The following is a 19,119-nucleotide window of genomic DNA, read 5'->3' as shown; positions in this document are numbered from 1 at the left end:
AAGGTGGAGGTGAGCAGGACTTACGTGGGGCTGGCTCCTGAGGCTCTTTGCTCAGAACCTGACTCGGGGGGCCGGGGTGGAGGCAGCTGCTGCATAGGGAAGCCGCGGGCAGGGGCTGCAGGGACCTGGGGCTGGTCCTGGCTGTGCCTGCACCTGGCAGTGGGACGTCGGAGTGTCGCTGAGCCTCCGTGGGTGGCTTCTCTAACCCAGCCCTGCACCAGATCACCTGCGAGCCCCTCCCAGTGTATTTATGGTCCCACACTAGGGGCCTGCTTTCTGTCGTAGGCCGCATGGAAACTACACAAAGCACCCCTAAGTGCTTCTTGCCACCAAGATTGGGTCCTCGGGACAGGAAAATGCCGGTTGTAATGCTGCCTTGTGAGGCTTCCCACCCCAGGGGCAGCTCCCGCCTCTACAAGTTCTGATGCAGGGACAGAGCCACCAGCCGGCCAGGGGAGGGTGGAGGGTGGTGGGGGCGCCTGGGGTCAAATCAGGGCCCTGCATCACTTACTAGGGGGGATCCCTTTGGGCCTCAGAGCCCCTCCTTTAAATGGGGGTGCTACTTGTACTTTCCTCCAAGGGTTGCTCTGAGGATGAAATGAGTTAATGGGTGCAAGAGCTCCGAGCCAGGTTTTCTGACCGCCGCGTGTGCGTGCGTGTGCACATGCGTGTACTTGTACGTGTCTACGTACTGTTCTCTGAGGGGCTTCACGGGCCGCGGCAGCCTCTCAAAATTCTGCCCTCCCAGTGCCCAGCACAAGGTCTGCCGTGGGCATGAAGGCCAGAGAAGGGAGGTCAGGTGGTCCAAGTCCTGGAGGCCCGGGGGGAGGGGAGGTGGGGCCAGAGAAGTTCCTGTCGCCTGTCTACGTGGCCCTAAGGTGAGACAGTGACTGATCCTGGCTGGGCTCTGGCTCCCTGGTGGTTCTATTTACAGAGCTGGCGGAGGGAGGAGGGAAGGGATCAAATGACAGCTGGAGTGGGGGTGGCAGGCTCGGGTCTGCTGGCTGCGCACGGACCTGCCCACCTGCCTGCCCCCACCCTCCCACCCCCGGACCAAGCTGCAGACAAAACAGCATAGACGCTCCGTTGTGCGGGAACTGGCACAAACCACAGGTCCCAGTCCTCTCTGGGTGTTTGCCCAGGCTTGCCTGGTCCCTCCCACTTCCTGGCAAGGTCATGACACGGGCTGTGTTTGTGGCTGGGAGCCATGTGGGGCCCACTGGCCGGCCTGCCCGCTCCTGCCCGCTCCCGCCCGCTCTCAGGCAGGCCACTAATGGTGGCCAGTCACGCCACGGACAGCCTTACAGCCTCTTCTGGGATGGCAGTGGACAATCCTTCAGTCTCACGTGGCTAGGGCAGTCCCCGTCCACAAAGGGGGTCAGAGTGGGGTCACATGTGGTGGTGGGGTGGGGTGGCTGGCTGTGGCACCTTGCAGCTGGGTGGAGGAGGGGTGGCTTGTGGATCAGCTGGGGTGCCTTCCACCCCCTCCCATGCAGAGGTCGACTGGTGCTAACATTTCTGGCCCCAGGGACTGAGAGGGGACTACGGTACAGCTCTTACTCTCGAGGCCCACCGTTATCTTCTAACTTTGTTTAAGTTTCATCTGGTCAGTAAAATTAAATTTGGGGGGGCACATTCCTATTACCACTATTTTTACTTATAAGTTAAATATATTTAAAACGTTGTAATTTGTGCTGTATAATGTTATACACAGAATAAGCCATATATTAACATGTATGTCAACGTAGATAAATGTAAAAGGATAAGGCTAAACTTTTTAAAGTTCTAAGTGTTCTTCCTGGCCCCAGGGAATGATCCTTTACAGTCCCTGGGAGGTCCATACCCATCCTGGAGACCTGAGCCCAAACGGGCCAATTATCTGCCCAGCTTCCCTCCTGGGGCAGTTGGGGGCCACACGCACCCGTGGCATTGCTCAGTGTTTGGGGACGTCTCAGAGTCCTCGCCTGGTGGCGCCTGTGTTCATTGCGCTGCTTTACCCTCCTGTCAGCTTTGACAAGGCAGAGACTGCCACGTTCGGTTGCACGGCTGTTAACTCTGCAACCCAGCTCTGTGCGGGGCACATCGGAGGGGTTTCATGCATACTCCTGAACGAAGGCAAACATCCTGGATCTTATAGCTTCAAAACTTACACTGCTAGGGTGCCTGGGTGGCTCAGTCATTAAGCGTCTGCCTTGGGCTCGGGTCATGGTCCCGGCGTTCTGGGATCGAGCCCCACATGGGGCTCCCTGCTCAGCGGGAGGCCTGCTTCTCCCTCTCCCACTCCCCCTGCTTGTGTTCCCTCTCTCGCTGCCTCTCTCTCTGTCAAATAGATAAATAAAATCTTAAAAAACAAAAAAATAAAAAAACCAACAACTTACTCTGCTTACCCTTGGGGACCAAAAATCCTTCCAAAATGCAGTGCATATTTCAAGAGAAGCAGTCAGATCCTCCCTGAGAACCCTGGCATCACCCTGAACCGCAAGAGGGGATGTCCTTGGGTCTTGTCCTTATTTTTATAAAACCCTTTTATAAGTTCATAGGTTTGACTCCTCCCTCATGGTCAGGACATTTATCACAGCTCTCTGCCTGCTTGCCTCTGAAAGCCCTCCCAGGTCCTGCTGTGGACAAGAAATACAGGCCACACACCACTGAGAAAGCCCAAGGACAGCCCACAGAATGGGAGAAACATTTTGCAAATCATTTATCTGATAAGGGGCTTGCTCTCAAATATATAAAGAACTCTTACAACTGAGTATTAAAAAGACAAATAACCTATATAAACATGGGCGAAGGATTTGAGTCGACGTTTCTCCCAAGATACACAAATCACCAGGAAGACCACACAAAGATGCTCAACGTCCCAAGCCCCCAGGGAAACACAGAACAAAACCATGACATGCCACAGCACACTTGGATGGCTTAATCGACAAAGGCAGACACAGTAAGTGTTGGTGAGGGTGTAGACACATTGATTGGAACCCACACCCAGCATTGGCATAACAACAACGTAAAATGTGTACCCACTGTGGAAGAGTCTGGAAGTTCCTCAAAAGGTGTAAGAGAGAGTTTCTATAGGACGCAGCGATCCCACTCCTGGGAGTATATCCAGGAGAACTGAAAACACATTGTCCACACAAGAATGTGTACACCCACGTTCCTGTTAGCATTATTCGTAATACTCCGAATGCAGAGACAACCCAGTGTCCGCCACTGGAGAACGAACCCAAACATAGTCCAGCCACACAACAGAGTATCATTCAGCCACAAAGAGCAAGGAGCACGGCTACAGGGCCACAGCACCCTGAGTCTTGGAACCACTATGCTAAATGAAAGAAGCCAGTCACGAAAGGCCACACGCTGTATGACTCCATTTATATGAAATGCCTACGAGAGGCAAGTCTACAAAGACAGAAAGTTGATTAGTGGTTGCCTTGAAGGGGGCTGGGGTGGGGGGGATGGAATGTGCTCGTTGGTACGGGGTTTCTTTTTGGAGGTGATGACATGGTCCTAAATTGGATTGTGGGGATGGCTGCACAACTCCAGGAATACACTAAAAACCACTGGGTTGTATACTTGAAATGCGGGGGTTGTATGGTATGTGAATTACAGCTCAACGAAGTTGCTATTTAAAAAAAGAAGAAATTGAAGGATGCCTGGGTGGCCCAGTGGGTTAAGCGTCTGCCTTCGGCTTAGGTCATGGTCCCAGGGTACTGGGATCGAGTCCCACGTCAGGCTCCCCGCTCAGCGGGGAGCCTGCTTCTCCCTCTGCCTGCTGCTCCCCCTGCTTGTGCTCTCTCTCTCTGACAAATAAATAAGTAAAATTAAAAAAAAAAAAACAAAAGAAAAGAAAATGGAGATAGCACAGCCTGATGCGTGTTACTGATGTGCGTGAATGAAGAGTAAAGTTGCTTCGGGTGGGAGTCCAAGGCCTCCTCATGAGCTTAAAGCCCGGCTTCTGTGACATCAGTGCTGGTGGCTGTCCGTTACTCCCTGGCTGTTTCTCATATATCTGAGTTTCTAAGCCCCATGGCCTCTAGAAGTGAGTGTGTAGTCAGCACTAGTAACAACTGTCGTAGGGGACATGGTACCATGGGCTAGTCCTCTTGGCTTCTGAGTGGACCCTGCAGCGTTTGCTCACGGAGCTCCTGGTCTGTGCTCCCTCCCATGCAAGCAGTCAGCCATCGAGGGCTACGGTGCATGCAAGGAAGGTGCTGAGGTCGGAGGCCCACCCTGCGGGCTCCTGGGATGAGTCAATGAACAGGCAGATGCGTTCCGACGAGAGGGGGAAAGGAAGCATCGTCTGCTACTCTCGCAAATGGCAGAGGGTTTATAAAAGGACACACAGCTGGAAACCAGCCCACAGCCACGAATCTGCTGGCATCAGCTCGGAGTCGTTCCCCCTTCCCCACCAAACGCATCCCCTCCTTAATGAGGCAGAGGGTCAGACCCTGAGAGCCATCGTGGTCACTGGGAGCTTGTCCTGCCAGGCGAGGCTGCCTCCCCTGAGTTCAGCCATCAGAACAGGGGCTCAGGAAACATCCGGATATTCCGGACTTACTCAGGTTCAGTCGCCTTGGTAAACTACAAGGCAGGCCAGCGAGAACACAGGCTTGGAGGCAGCTGGGGTCAGATTTCAGCCCTACCACTTATTAGCGGGGTGGCCTCGGCAGGTCACTTTACCTCTCTGAGCCTCGGTTTCCTTTGCTGTACTACAGAGTAATGTTCCCTACTTAAAGGAGACGTAGTAAGGATTATATGGGATCAGCAAAGTGCCACGATCTGAGCCTGAATTCCCTCCCTTTTCATTTTCTTCCTCTCTGTCTAGGATTTTTAAAAACCTTTTGTCTGTGTAAAGCAGAAATAGATGAACCTAAATCAATACATGGTATTCTCTGCTCAACGGAAAAATTTACTCTGAAATTTTCTAAAAATGTGCTCTGAGATAATGGCCTGGATGCATGCACACATTTCCCACCAAGGCAATTGCGGGGAGGGACCTGCGGCTCTTTGGGGTTCAGGGAGTGGGAAGAAGAGGGGGGCAACGGAAGAGGGACGGTGGGGGGATAGGAGGGAGAGGCTGGTGGTCAGGAGTGGAGCGCCAGGGTGGTCTGGGACTGGGCAGTGGGCCCCCTGAGCTCTCTAAGGACTGCTAGTCCCAACATCTGGCTCCCTACAAGGGACGGTCCTCATGCCACTGGTGTCCCCAGGCCACCCTTCCTCACCAGGACGCCCAGCTCTCGCTTCACACCGGCACCAGCTGCCTCTCTGCCTCCACAGCCCCGAGAGCAGCCCGTTTCCCACTGACAGCATTGCTGTCTCTCCCGTCTGCCTTCTCCCCGGACTCTAAGCTCCTCAGGCATGGGAACTGAGTCAAACTCACTTTTGTTAGCCCAGCACTTAGCTTAGCACCAGACACGTATCAGGTCAGACCTGAGCCTCACCGGGGTCATCTGGAGGGCTTGTTAAAACATATTGTTGGGGGGCGCCTGGGTAGCTCAGTTGTTAAGCGTCTGCTTTCAGCTCAGGGCATGATCCCAGGGTCCTGGGATCGAGCCCCACATCGGGCTCCCTGCTCCCCTGGGTGCCTGCTTCTTCCTCTCTCACTCCCCTTGCTTGTGTTCCCTCTCTCTCTGGCTATCTCTCTCTCTCTCTCTGTCAAATAAACAAATAAAATCTTTAAAAAAAAAAAACATATTGTTGGGCTCCATCCCCACGATTTCTGATGCTGCTATTCCCAGGACCAACTTTGAAAACCACTACAAGAGATGCTTGCAAAAGGTGCTGTGCGAGGGGTGAACCACTCCAGATTCAACTTTTTTTTTGATAGCTGAATTTTTTTTTAAAGATTTTATTTATTTATTTGACAGAGACACAGCGAGAACGCTGGGATCATGACCTGAGCCGAAGGCAGACGCTTAACGACTGAGCCACCCAGGCGCCCCACAGATTTGACTTTTTTTCCTGGGTTTTTACAGTCAGGCCCAGCTCCTCGCCTGCCTCCTCCCTGCCTTCCCTGCCCTCCAGGGCCCCTAGTATCAGTGCTCTCTCCCTATGCTCCTCTCAGTCCTGGGGATCAGGTGCATGTGCCCCATCCCTGCATACCCCTTGGCCGGCCAGAGCTGGGTCCTTCTGGGGAGAAGGGGGTCAGGGCCATGGCAACATTAATCCCTGAGCTGGTGAGGCAAACTCTCCACTAGGTGCTCCCATGCCCCCCCCCAAAGGTCACCAGACCCACTGCAGCCTGAGGGAAAAGAGAGGGGCAGCACTGGGCTGTCCCCATACAGATACTGGGAACCCGGGAGCCCCCAACCCCCTGACTGGGGTCATCTTCCAGGAGGACTGAGTTTCCTGGATGGCCAAGAATTCAGATGGCCTGACTCGGCATCTGGGGCTCTTCCACTACCACCAGGTGACAGCAAGTGCTCACGGGACCAATTCATTACCACCCATGGCCAGCACAGAGGCAGGATGGTGGTCAGTGCTGGTTAGGAGGGGGAAAAGGGAAGTCCCCACGGTCAGCACCAAGGCTAGCAGCTTGAAGCAAGGAAGATGCTGGAGCCCTTAGGGTCCTCACGCTGCACAATCCCAGGGGTCACCATCCACATTGTAATCCACGTGAATAGTAACCTCTGGAGTTGTGCCGTTCACACCCTGTGCAATGTTATGCAACAGTTGGTCCTACCAATCCTGAAATATTTCCTCATTTGCTATTCCCTGAATACCTACTATGTACCCAGTAGGTGTTCTGGCGGGTAGCCAGAAGATGGTCTATCCTCTGGGGGCTCTTTGGGGAAAGGCCAGCTACAGCCTGCGGTGAGAAGAGTGCTTGCACAAGGGCATGCCCAGGCGCTGTGGGAGCCAGGGAGTGGCTTATCTCTACCCAGCGAGGTCAGGGCGCTGGCATGTGGGGGCAGCCAGCTCCCTATGGGCTGGTTAATCCAGCCAGGCTGGAGGCTATCAGGCGGCGGCTGCTGAATCTGCAGTCTCAGCGTCTGTGCTTGGGTGCCTTCTTGCTTTCCAGGGACACCTGCAGCCACAAAGCCCAGGGCCAGATGGGTCTCATGGGCTGTGGCGGCCTCTGACCCCCCTCCCCTCGCCATGGTGTAGGATTGCAGAATCAGGGATCAGAGCCCCCTATTCCTGGGCAGAAGGTATGGAGGCAGAGAAAGGGGCAGAAGCAGCCAAGACAAACCAGGGCAGCTCCAGGGGCTTTTGCCAAGGAACTCAGCCTGCCTCACTGGCCTGGTTCCTGGGCCTGGTTGGGGATGCATGCTTCCCCTGCCTTGCCTAGCCGATGGGCCGCTTTTTCAAAGAAGCCTCTGAGAGGCCCTCCCAGACCCTCCGTAGCATCTTCCTCTGGCCTCCGAGGGACACTGGAAGTCAGCCTCTACTCTCCAAATGATCTGTGTGGGTAGGGTCATGTACTGACTTCCCACCCACACGCCATGGGCTAGCTCCATGCAGACCTCTCTGACTTTTGCAAGAATCCCTTAGAGTTCAAAAGGCTGGTCCCGGCAGCCCTGGGAGACCTCCTGACTTCCTCCCAGACCCTTAAAACAGAGGGGATCTTACACTCCTGGCCTCACTTTGCATTTGGCATGTGACCATTGACAGCACACGCTGGATTGCTCTTCTGTCTACACGGGCCACTTAGTACTCATTTCTGTGTTGGAAGCACCTAGCCTGGGGCCTGGCACTGACTAGGTGCTCAGTGAATGGTTGTGGCTTGAACGACTTAATGGCTAGTTTCTGTGCCTAAGGGCAGAGCGTACTTAGGAGTCCTGGCTGTTCTCCTCAGAACTTAATGGGCCCTCTTACACTCGGTGGTGATTAAACACTACTAGGACTTTCTAAACCCTACCCCACAGCCTGATTGTGTTGTTAGACCTGGCCAGGCATTTCACTATTTGATACACTTAATCACACAGAAGATTTATGCACAGATGAGTTTAAACACTGAAAATAAACAGAAAAACACAGAGACTCATGCAGCTCTGGCCAAAGTGGAAAATCAAACACCAGCTGTGATACCTATCAGGGTACAGCCTGCTATGTGGGTACCCACGGAGGAGGGCTTCAGGGATCCTGGGTCAATGGCTCCAGGGCTTGTGGTCTTCTGAACTCGGGGGGGGGGGGCTGGGGGGGGACAACCATCTGAAATGGTCCATGAGGCCCCGTTGTGGCCATAACACCCAGACCGCATGCTTTTTTCTGCTCTGGACACAGAATTAATCTTTTTGCCTGGAAGGCCCCTTCCCCCCAAATGATAAAATTCAAGGTCCCGCAGAAAGGCTACCTTTTCTGTGAAGCCCTCATAGTACTTCTTCTTCGAGACAGACTTAACCCCACCACCCCCACCCCGGTCCTCTGGACTCGGCAGCACAGGTACCAGGATGGGACCAGCATAAAATGGTGGGTACTTTCTCTTAGAGGTCCAAGGGGTGGATGGTGGTGAGGTCCCTGACCCCCCCTAGTCTCCATCACCCCGCCCCAGGTGCTACTGTTGACATTAAAACCAATACTCTTTGATATAAATAATTCACATTTCCCAGGCCCATAAAAGGAATAACAGCTTCTGTAAAACCTTTCCCGTTGTATGAATCTGAAAGAAACAATTCAAGTAAAAAGCTGGCTACTGGCTATGCAAAGAGAAGCAGCTTAAAGGAAGTCCCCTGGTTCCCCCTTCCCTCCAAACGACTGCCCCTAAAGCCACATCGTGTAGAAATTCTGGGTCTCCCCGGGGCTGCGAGGTCCGCCCTCCTACAGGGGCAGCTGGGCGGCCACATCCCAGCACCTAGACAGTGCCTGACCGGTGGCACATGCGCAGTCTTCGAAGAGCAGTGACTGGGAGGCGTGGCCAGACTCACACTATGGAGATCCTGACCGTGGACTTGCACGCTCGGGATGTGACCTGGGGAAAGCTATCGTTACTTCCATTTTACAGATGAGAAAACTGAGGTCCAGTTAGGACTTCCATAAGGTCCCCAAGTTGGCTCTGGCCCTAGTCCCATCCGGTTCCAGCATTCCAGCTGCCTCCAGGGTGCTGAGGGCGGGCAGCTCGTTGCTGTGGGTATGAGTAATAGCCGGTCACCTGGTCACATGCGGCTCTGGGGTGGTCTGCTCCCCTCTGCCCCGCTTTCCCTCGGCCCTGCTGAGCCGCCCAAACTCAAACTTTCCAGCCTCTCGTTCTCAGCTATTTCTGCAAATCCGGGGCCGCCCTCTATCCTAGATTCCAAACCACAGCAGCACGGGTCCCAGGCCCACCCTATCTCCGGCTGAGGGTTCAGGGGGCAAGAGGAAGGTTCCATTGGAGTCCATGCACTCAGCCCTCTGATCCCTCACAGGCTGACCTGAGGGGGGACAGGATAGAGGATGCCAGTCTCAAATCTGGGTTTAAAAGCTGGGTTACAGCCACACACATCTTAATTGGTGCATTTCTATTTTCTCTGTGGGCATTTTCCCTTTCTGATGGACTCTTACAAACATTTTACTGTTATATTTCTTGTAATACTGCCTGGAATCGTTATTTAGACATCATAAAAAAATCATTATGTTTTTAAAAGAAAGGAAGAATTCCTACAAAAGAGAACACAAAAAGCTTGGGCAAACACACAAACACACACAAGCCGACGCACACACAAGTACCCACACATGCAAGTGTAGCAGGACAGAAAAGAGAGGTCTAGCACTACACCACTTTGCAAAATACAGTGAATGAATAATTTATAGGGCTCTTTACAAACATCTACATTTTTTAATCATTCTAGAAAAATCCGGTTCGATTACTTACAGCAGCAGGTCTGTGCTACACCAACCCAGAAATGGTGACCAATAAGTAAAATTTACAATTCCCAATGGTCCAGCCTTCCACAGACCTGCATTGTAAACATTAACATCTTTTTTTTTAATACACCAGAACCCACAAAGCCGTTGCTCTCACTCACCGAAAGCACCATGTGCCATAAATCCTCGAACCCTTTACTTTGCAAAAGGTTCCCGACTTAACGTACAGATGATCATATTTCCCACTTTACTTTGGCAAGCACTCCATTACACCGCGCTTTTTGCTGCCAGTTCCAAAGTAGGGGTGCCTGCACCCCGGCCATGACGCTCTAGTTCTTCGGACTCCCCGAGATGCTGGGGCGCATGGAAGCAGGCCAGGGGATGGCGGCATTGGTGGGAGAGGCTCACACGCCCCCCCACCGGGGCTGTCATGGATCTGTGCCCTCCCCAGACTTACCGACGGCGGGCTGCTGTGACATCTGGCCGACGCCAGCGTCTGAAGCATGAGTCCCCTCGACAACCCCAATGTGATCCCGGCCTCTGCGTCTTGCTCGGGGCTCCCTCTGATGTGTGGGCAGCCTGACTCTGTCTTTGAAGTCAGGGCTCAGGCTGACCCTCAGAAGCGAGGGAACCCGCCAGGCGTGGGTAGCTGGGCTGCTGCCCCCTCAGCCTACACTCTAGCTTCTGGCCCCAGGGACCGGCTGCTGGACCGGGAGCAGTGACTGATGCTCGGTTACAGAGAGCCGTTCTGGTTGACACTTCCTGTTTGGGGAGGAAACCTCACTGGTGCTAATGAGTGGCTCAGACTCCCAGGAACGGAGGCAGGACAGCCAGCAAAACCCAGGACGCATAAAGTGAATAAATGTCATCCAGGGCAGGGCAGAGGCTGCCTCCCCACGTGTGTGTGTGTGTGTGTGTGTGTGTGTGTGTGTGTGAGAGAGAGAGAGAGAGAGAGAAAGAGAAAGGGAGAGAGAGAGAGAGAGGTGTGTTTACTCTTCGGGTTACAATACCAAACATAATGGCTGCAGAAAGTGGCAATTTATCAATGGCTGTGGGGGCGATTTATTGCAATCACCGTGGCTGTCATCGGCTTCGTGATCATTTGCCCGGCATTTTTGTGCCAACAAAGGCTTTGTGGTCGTCTTTATTTGCTAGTCAGTGCCCACAGTAAGGAGAAAGACAGACAGGAGGACCCACAGACAGAAGACAACCCTGTCACGAGGGCGAAGCCTGGATGGGCGTGTGCCTGCCTGCTGCCGACAGCTTTTCTAGTGACCCTGGAGGCCACGCTGGCAGCCCAAAGGGAGGCCAGAGGTTTGGAGGCTTTTTTTAAACCATTGAAGTTAATTATACCATGTCCAGTCTTAGGACAAGTATATTCAACTGTTTTCAGCTTGTTTGAAAACCGGTGATCTCAGAAAATGGTAGTTTTGAGTAACCCTGTGCATTTCGAGAACCAGAATACACCGCACGGGGCTCTGGGCAGGTTCACTCTGTTGTTACAAGGGGCAGAACAGGGCCTGCATGGTCGTCTGACCGCTGAGCCCATGTCCTGTCTCTTCTGCCGGAGAGAGACCTCCCGTGGGCAGTGGTACTCTTGAATCCCCTGAGGCCGGCAGAGGCCACTGCACATAGAGGGCAGTGTGACCTCGAGCAGATGCCTTTCCTTCTCTGTTCTGATGACCCAGTTAAACAGGGAACTTGAAAGCCGCCAAAAGCACATCTTTGGACCGCTTTGGTTCACACAGTGCTATGCTTTGCTGTGGACACCTCACTGCCTGCTGTCCTGGTATCTTCTCCCTCTGCTACCGGCTGGTACTTTGTATCATCACTCAGCTTCCCAGTGGGACTACAGGCTCCCCAAAGGCAGGGACCTGGTGCCCTGCACCCCTAGGCATCTCCACAGCCCTGCTCATGGTATTCAGCTCACTGGGACACCCGTAGGTGCCTCTGGGGCCCATGGGCACTCAGACAGTGCCCTCAAACAGTAACAGACATGGGATCCCGGCGGAGCTTAGGCTGCAGGTTTCCAGGCAGCCCCAGAGCCCCCCAGAGCCTCTGATTCAGTAGCTGGGATGGACTCAGCATTCTCTGTCCCTATCAAAGCTTCTGGGTGGTCTCCCATCCCCTTGGAGAAGCTGTCCTGTCAGGACCTCTTTCTTTCTTTCTCTTTTTCTTTCTTTCTTTCTTTCTTTCTTTCTTTCTTTCTTTCTTTCTTTCTTTCTTTCAAGATTTTATTTATTCATTTGTCAGTGAGAATGTGCACAAGCAGGGGGAGTGGCAGGCAGAGAGAGAGGGAGAAGCAGGCTCCCAGCTGAGCAGGGAGCCCTGGGGCTCGATCCCAGGACCCTGAGATCATGATCTGAGCTGAAGGCAGCCGCTTAACTGACTGAGCCACCCAGGCGTCCCAGGACTTCACCCTTTCTCATGAAAGCGAACCCTCCAGGTATGAGTGGACAGGGGTGCGCCCATGTCCAGGTCGGCTGTGATCCCCCGTGTTCTGGGGTTTTCAATGAGCCCTCAGCTGTGCACTGAGCTCCTCCCCTCCCTTCGCCACACACAGCCATGCTAGATCAGAACATTCAAGAAGAACTGTAGCAAAGGTTACAGGAGGACAGGCAGGCCCAACAGGCGACACACAACAGATTATTGTCAGCCCTCCAATCCAGGAACACCGGGAGGGCAGGGCTTTCCTGGATAGAAGTCCCTAACTCCTAACACAATCCTTGGCTGCCCCGCCCAGCACAAGTTCTCTTCTTTCCCTTCCAGTTCCGGGCACCGCCTTATTCCTGGCCAGCCTGAAGCCACCTGCAGCGACCAACCACTGGGGGGGCCTTGTTCCACCTCTCGGCCCACCTCTCGTCGGGGCTGATTCACTGGACAGTGGTGACCAGCTTCCCCACCCTGGCCCACCATGGCCCACGTAGAGGCCTGGCTGGTCACCGTGCCCCAGCTCAGGCCCCTCGCATTCCAAAAGGCCACCTTAGCGATGCGGTGGGTCACCCTATCTTGGCGCACGCTGCATCCGTAGGGCCCATGTCACACCCAACCCCTCCCGCTGTGTTCCCTGAATGATTCCCTGAATGACCCTCACCCCGGCTGCCGGGCACGCTGGCACCTCCCGACCCCACCCACCCCACAGCCTGACGGCCATACCACAAACAGCAGATGTTACAGTCAAGGGTCATCCAGCACAGACACCCCGCACACCGGCTTTGGGAGACCTGCTGTCCCCCGGGAACGGAGACCACCCGTCCACCAGTCCCCAAATGCCTTTACATTTCCCTGGGACTGCATTTATCATCTTGGGGCTGTATCTTGTAATTTCCTCATCTGATAGATCTGGAAGGCTTAAGAATGTGTTTGCTTACATCCCACCTGGCTCCCAGGAAGAGGGACAGAGAGGTAGGAAGGAGTTACTGTCTGACTGCAGGACAGTTAGCGCCTACCTGTTACACTGGAGAGCTGGCGGGCCCAGCTGCAGACGGCAGGAGGAGGAAGTGAGAATTCTGTAGTTGAATGGTTGAAAACCACCTAGAGTGGCCCATCCCCACCCCTTAATTCCCCTCTCCAACTTCCGTAACTCCGCGGTCTCCTGGATTGGGGCTGGGCTGGCAAGGACAGAATATGAGTGGAAAAAAGAGGCACACACCCCTCCAACCCCCAGGAGGGAAGAAAAGAGACAGCTTGAACTTCAGTTTTAACAACGGCTTAAAATGGGGCACCTGGGTGGCACAGCGGTTAAGCGTCTGCCTTCAGCTCAGGGCGTGATCCCGGCGTTCTGGGATCGAGCCCCACATCAGGCTCCTCCGCTATGAGCCTGTTTCTTCCTCTCCCACTCCCCCTGCTTGTGATCCCTCTCTCGCTGGCTGTCTCTATCTCTGTCGAATAAATAAATAAAATCTTTAAAAAAAAAAAAAACGGCTTAAAAAGGCAAGCTTCCTTGTTTTGAATCAAGAGGCGCATTCTCGGTCCAGATGCTAGAAAGCAATTTCATGGAGTGCTCGTCTGACCCAGCCTGGCCCACCCCGCCAAGGAAGTCGTAGCCACTACACTGGTGGGGAGGGTAAGAAGGGGTAGATCTAGCCTCAGGGGGCCCGGACATCACTGCGTCGCCTGCTTCCCTGGCCCTTCCCAATGCACCTGAAAAATCACCCTGGCCATTGAGGGCTTCTTTTGCAGGCTGGCCAGGGAACGCAGCAGGAACACAGACTTTTCTCCCAGTCTGGAAGGCATTGGCCAGGAAAACAAGCAGGGAGCCCCGAGGCCTGGGCCCACGGCCAGCTCTGCAACGGAGAAGAAGCCACTCTCTGCCTTAGCTACCTTCTCTAGGGAACTGAGGGGCTTAGACTAGAAGAGCCATGAGCCTAGAAGGTCCCCAGCTGATTAACACTCAAATCCCGGGGGAAGAGGGAGGGCTCTGATATTTAATTTATTGCACTCCTAAAACTCAGCCCTTCACACAGCTAATCCCCCCAGCGGGCGTTACTGTCACTGTTTTATAGAGATTTCAGGTGCAGCGTCCTTAGCAAGGTTTTACAGATGAAGAAGTGAGTGCAGAGTTGAGGACTTGGTCAAGGTCACATGGGAAAGAGCTGAGGTTCCGACCCGGTTCCATCGGACTGCGAAGCCAGGGGCCCTCACCTCCTCAGGCAGCTCCCTGCAGCTTTGCACTATCGTCATGAACTCTCACTTTTTAACTATCTGGAGCCCTGCCCAATACTCTGATGAGCACAAGGAGGGAAGGGCCACGGGGCAAGGACAGGAAACATGAACTGGAGAGCAATGTCCCTGTTTGGCATCTCTAGGCTGGAGAGGGCACACCTGTGGTCCTAGAGTGCCCGCAGGTCCTGGGGAACTCAGCAGGCTTGGGACTGGCTGTCTGACCCTCTAGTGAACAGATGGCCTGGCCTGAGCTCCTGGCCGGCTCTGAGGCCTTCCTTCCAGGTTGCCTGGCTGAGGCCACCAGCCCATCATTCAAGGCCTCCTCCAGGAAATCTTCTGTACCCTAGTGATGCCCCCTGACCCACTACGGCCATTTATCCATCAGACGATGACCAAGCACTTGCTCCAAGCTGTCCTCGCACCCCCCCTCCCCCCATCCCTGTGGGCCTAGGAGGGATAGCGACAGGCACAGAGATGAGTAAGACGGTCTTAGCCCTCCAAGTGCTCCTGGCTGGTGTGGGGGGTGGGCGGCGCGGCGGGTGGGGGAAGGCTCACGGAGACTCAGATTCAGCCAGCCATGGGTAGGATCTAGGCATCTGTATTTTTAACAAACCATGCAGGTGACAGAAGGGACACCCATGTGAGATTCTTTGGTCTTGTGGATATCCTGGACCCCCACATTGCATTCTCTGGGCTACCACCTCTGAGAACATGTCCTGTCTGTCCCACCAGCAGGCTCCTCTGGGCTCCCAAGTCTCATGAATCTGGGCACAACTCCCTAGTTCGGCAACTTGCTACCTGTGTATCTTTGCCAAATACCCAGGCTTTCTGAGGCTCAGTTTCCCCATCTGTAACGAGACGATAGCGGTGCCTTCCTGCCCTGAGGATTAACTGGGACAGTGTGTGCAAAGCAAGCTGCCTGGCACAGATAAATGCACAATAAATGTCTGCTATTAATTATATCATCACTGCACTCCGATGGACAGAAATACTTCCCTGGGGCTATTTCCAGAACCCCACTTCTGGAGCCTGTTTCAGACGCGGCCCTGGACACCTGGGAGGCCTTTCGGTGCCCTCTGCCAGGGCTCCAGCAGGACCTGCCCGCATTTTCTCCCTGGTTTCGGCCTCTTGGCCCCTAAAACGACATTCGCTCAGCTCCTTCCCCTTCATCTACCCTGAGTGCCCAAAGTTCCAACCACACCCCTGTGGGCAACCTTGACCCCAAATTTCGGGGAAATGGTCAGGAGGGTTAAGTTTGCCAGGCAAGAGTTCGGGGGGCTGGGGCGGGCAATGGTCAGCCTGGCCTCTTCCAGTTCAAGGTCGGGCGCCCCCGCCCTTGTCGCGGGCTTTGCTGGGGCTGCCAAGCGGCTGGGAGGCCTGACGGTAAGGTCCCGCCCCCCCCTCCACCCCGCTCCCCGCCCTCCCCGGAGACGGGCGTGCCGTGCCGGAGCCTCGGGGACCCGGGACCCGTGCCCTCGGCGGGTCGGCAAGGCTGCAGCCTCGGTCTGAGACGCCCGCTCTCCCTGGTCCCGCCCCGCGCAGGGCGCCCCCGGCCCTGCCTCCCGGCACCGCGCACGCGGCCGGCGTCCCCGGGGAAGGCAGGCGCGCAGAGTGGGCGACCGGGGATCCGGGTTCTCTGCCGCTGGGCGCACGTGGCTCGATCCCCGCGGCCCCGGTCGCCTGCAGACCCGTGGCGGCGCCGGGCCTCGGAGCGGCGGTGGCGTGGGGGTCCCGGGCGGGGCGCAGCCCATAGCCCCACGGCGACGCGGCGGAGGGGTCACTCACCAGTCCGGCCCGCCGCTCAGAGCCGCGGCGGCGGCTGAAGGTCCGCGTTGGAGGCGGTGGCCGGGTCCCGAGGCTCCTCCTCTCCCCGCGCCCCGCCCGCCCGCGGGGACGGACCTGCGGGGGAGGTGGCCGCCCGCCAGCCCGCCGCAGCTTATCCGCCTCGGCCACCTCCCCCCGGACTGCAATCGGGGAGCTGCAGGGTCCCCCATCCCCGCCTGGCCCTGCAGCCCCGGCGGCGGCGACCGACGACCCTCCGCCCCCGGCCCGACGTTCAGAGCCAGCCCGCCCACTTCCTGATCCGCGTCCCCTCCTCCAACCCGGGTTGAAGTGTGCAGAACTCTGGGCCCGCCACTTAGCTGGGACAATGAGGGCGTGGAGGCCAGGGTGACTTCCTTAATCTGAGGGACAACCTCAAATCCACTGCCATTTTATCACCAAGGGTAAGCGGTAGGTCCGGTTTGCACGGATGGTTAAGAGGCCAAGGTGTCAGACTGGATACTGCTTCCTTCTTTTCTGCGGCAGGAGCAGCAGGCAACAGAGGCCCCTTCTCAACAAGGCAGCATCCCTGGCACTATGGTCCTGCTACTTTCTGTCCCTTGTCCACGCATCGGGTAAACCTTTGATCCTTGCCCATAATTCTCAGGTTGGAGGCCTGGGAGCTGGTGGAGGGCTCTTGGGAAGAGCTGCTGGGGACAATGGAGCTTGCCTTCCTGTCTAGATTTCCTAGGCCCCCAACACTGCCTGCTGCCCTTCCTTGCCCCATGCGGGTGGCATCACAGCACAGCAGTGAGGTGAGAATATGTTTGGGGTGTCTTTCTAGAAGTGTGTGTGCCCATCTGAAGCCCTTTCTCACCTACAACCTCACAGCAAGTGCTGCTGAGTTTTTCCCCTCCCTTTACAGGTGAGGAGGGGCTCTGGTTCGGTGGGCCACCGTTGGCATTAAGGTCCCTCATCTTCTGGGAGACTGACTGGAAGTTTCCAGACCCTTGGACTCCATCTAGGAAATGCCTGGGGGGCATATTCCACCAGCCCCCGATGAGGAGTTTCAGACTATTCTAGGGAGCCCAGCTGGGCAGGGGAGATAAACCCTAGGGAGGGGTTAGCTGAGCCCTGAGGCCAGACTCAGGGGACTGGGCCCTACAAATGGACCCCAAAGAGCACAATAGGGGGTGAGGAGGCAGAGTTCTGACCTTGTCCCGTGGTGGTGGGGTTGCTGCTGTGGAGGGTCTCTTCTCCCCACTCCTACCCTGCCCCCCTGAGATCCACCCATGAACCCTATGCTTGCTCACCTCCACAGGTTTCCTCCTGCCTAGAATACCCTCTGTCCCCAGCTCTCTGCTGCCAGGCCCCAAGGCCCAGCTCCTCTCCTACTTCCTTTTGTTCCATTCTGCCCCAGGGCAACACCCTCTCTGAGCTCCCCACTCAGGGAATCCTGCCATACCACACAACGTTCCACGGGTCAGGGTCCCAGGTGCCCAATGCCTGGTCCCTGCCCTTGGATGATGGGTTGCTGCTGCAGTGGGTTGTAAATTTTAGGAAGACAAGAACTAGTTGCTAGCACCCTTGGGTGCCCCCCACCACACTGGGTGCTCTTTAAATATCTCTGGCTGATGGTGATCTCTGAGCATCCTTCCTGCAATGCTAGCGAGCAGCACAAGGAGACTGAGCTTGAGAAATGGAGGCACTGAGAGGTCTTCCAGCCTTCTTGAAAGGACCCTTGGATCCATCTAGCATCCTTCCAGAGAGACCTGCTGGGCCTCTTTGTGGGGCTCCCCATGAGATGCAGAGAGAGAGATGAAGGCTGGCCTGACTATAGAGGGAGGAACGTCCTAAGGGGAGCATGAACTTCTGCAAGAGAACATCCAGGGGCCCGAAGGAGACAGGGAGGGAGATCGCTGAATGCCCTGCTGAAGGCCAAGAACTTAAGTGGACAGAGCACCACGTACTCCATTGGCCTTGTCGCTTTGCTGGTCTGTTGTCCCCCAGGATTGGGAGAAGCCTATCTGGCATGGGGTCTGGTGTGGGAGAGGGCTCAGGAAATGTTTCCTGAATCCTTTGAGGGCCAGGCTTTTGGAAGCAGAGGAGCTCTGTCCTGATCTAGGGGGAGGACAGTGCGTTGACATTGGCTAAACAGCATCTGTGTGCCAGCCTCATGTCTGATCGGGCCAAGGGCAGGGCAGTCAGAGGCGTCCTCTCAAGATGTTTGGTAGATCGTGTTACTTCTCCTCTCCACCCCCCTCCCGCCCCATCCTCCCCTGCTGGCCTCCTCTCTTTCCCTCATATAGATTAGGCAGGGTCCTCAGGCCACAGCCCTTGCTGTTTCCCTCTGCCTGGGCCCTCGGCGTCCCTGTGGCCTTCCCTTCTCCTTCGGGTCCTTGCTGAAATATCGTCATCTCTGGGAGACCCACCCCATCATCCCCCATCCCTCATCCAGGTACCTATGTCCTATTTCTTTTCTGCTTTTTAAAGGCGTTTCTTTCCTACACACTTTTCCCTTTTGTTGCATATTAACTGTCGGCTCCCCCAGGGCTGGGAGTTAGCTCTGCGTCGTTCGCTTCTGTATTCCCAGTGCCCAGAGCAGGGCCTGGCACACAGTTGAGTGAATGTACCCCATACTTACCCTACCTCCTTCAGCATCTCTGGGAAGCTTCCCCCATGGCTCTTCACCACCTCTGCTACCCTTGCTCACCTGCCCCAGAGCCAGCGTGGTGCTGGGACAGAGGAAGTGCCCGGTACACGCTCTGCTGGCTGTCTGGGCCTAGAGATGCTGAATATTCTGTTTACAAAGCCCCTGGTGTCAGCCTCCTGAGATTGCCCTTTTCTCTGAAGACAGGGCAGCCCTTTGGCTAGGAAGACAAGAGCGTCCTGGAAGAGAATCTGGGTTCA

The 19,119-nt window shown here is 55.4% G+C and overlaps 1 protein-coding gene across 1 annotated transcript in view; it reads right to left on the bottom strand.

The window, feature by feature from the left end:
• STEAP3 (STEAP3 metalloreductase) overlaps nucleotides 1-16,483 on the bottom strand; it is a 44,551-nt gene extending 28,068 nt beyond the window's left edge. The window contains exon 1 of the mRNA XM_040645793.1: nucleotides 16,234-16,483. The gene's annotated coding sequence lies outside the window, so the exon portion shown is untranslated. The remainder of the gene's footprint in view (nucleotides 1-16,233) is intronic.
• Nucleotides 16,484-19,119: the final 2,636 nt, after the last annotated feature.

The sequence above is a fragment of the Ursus maritimus genome, unplaced genomic scaffold (genome assembly GCF_017311325.1).
Source record: "Ursus maritimus isolate PB19 unplaced genomic scaffold, ASM1731132v1 scaffold_1, whole genome shotgun sequence".
In the NCBI taxonomy this organism is placed as follows: Eukaryota; Metazoa; Chordata; class Mammalia; order Carnivora; family Ursidae; genus Ursus; species Ursus maritimus.
The sequence above is the reverse complement of the archived record's forward strand: the minus strand, read 5'-3'. Positions and strand labels throughout refer to the sequence as shown.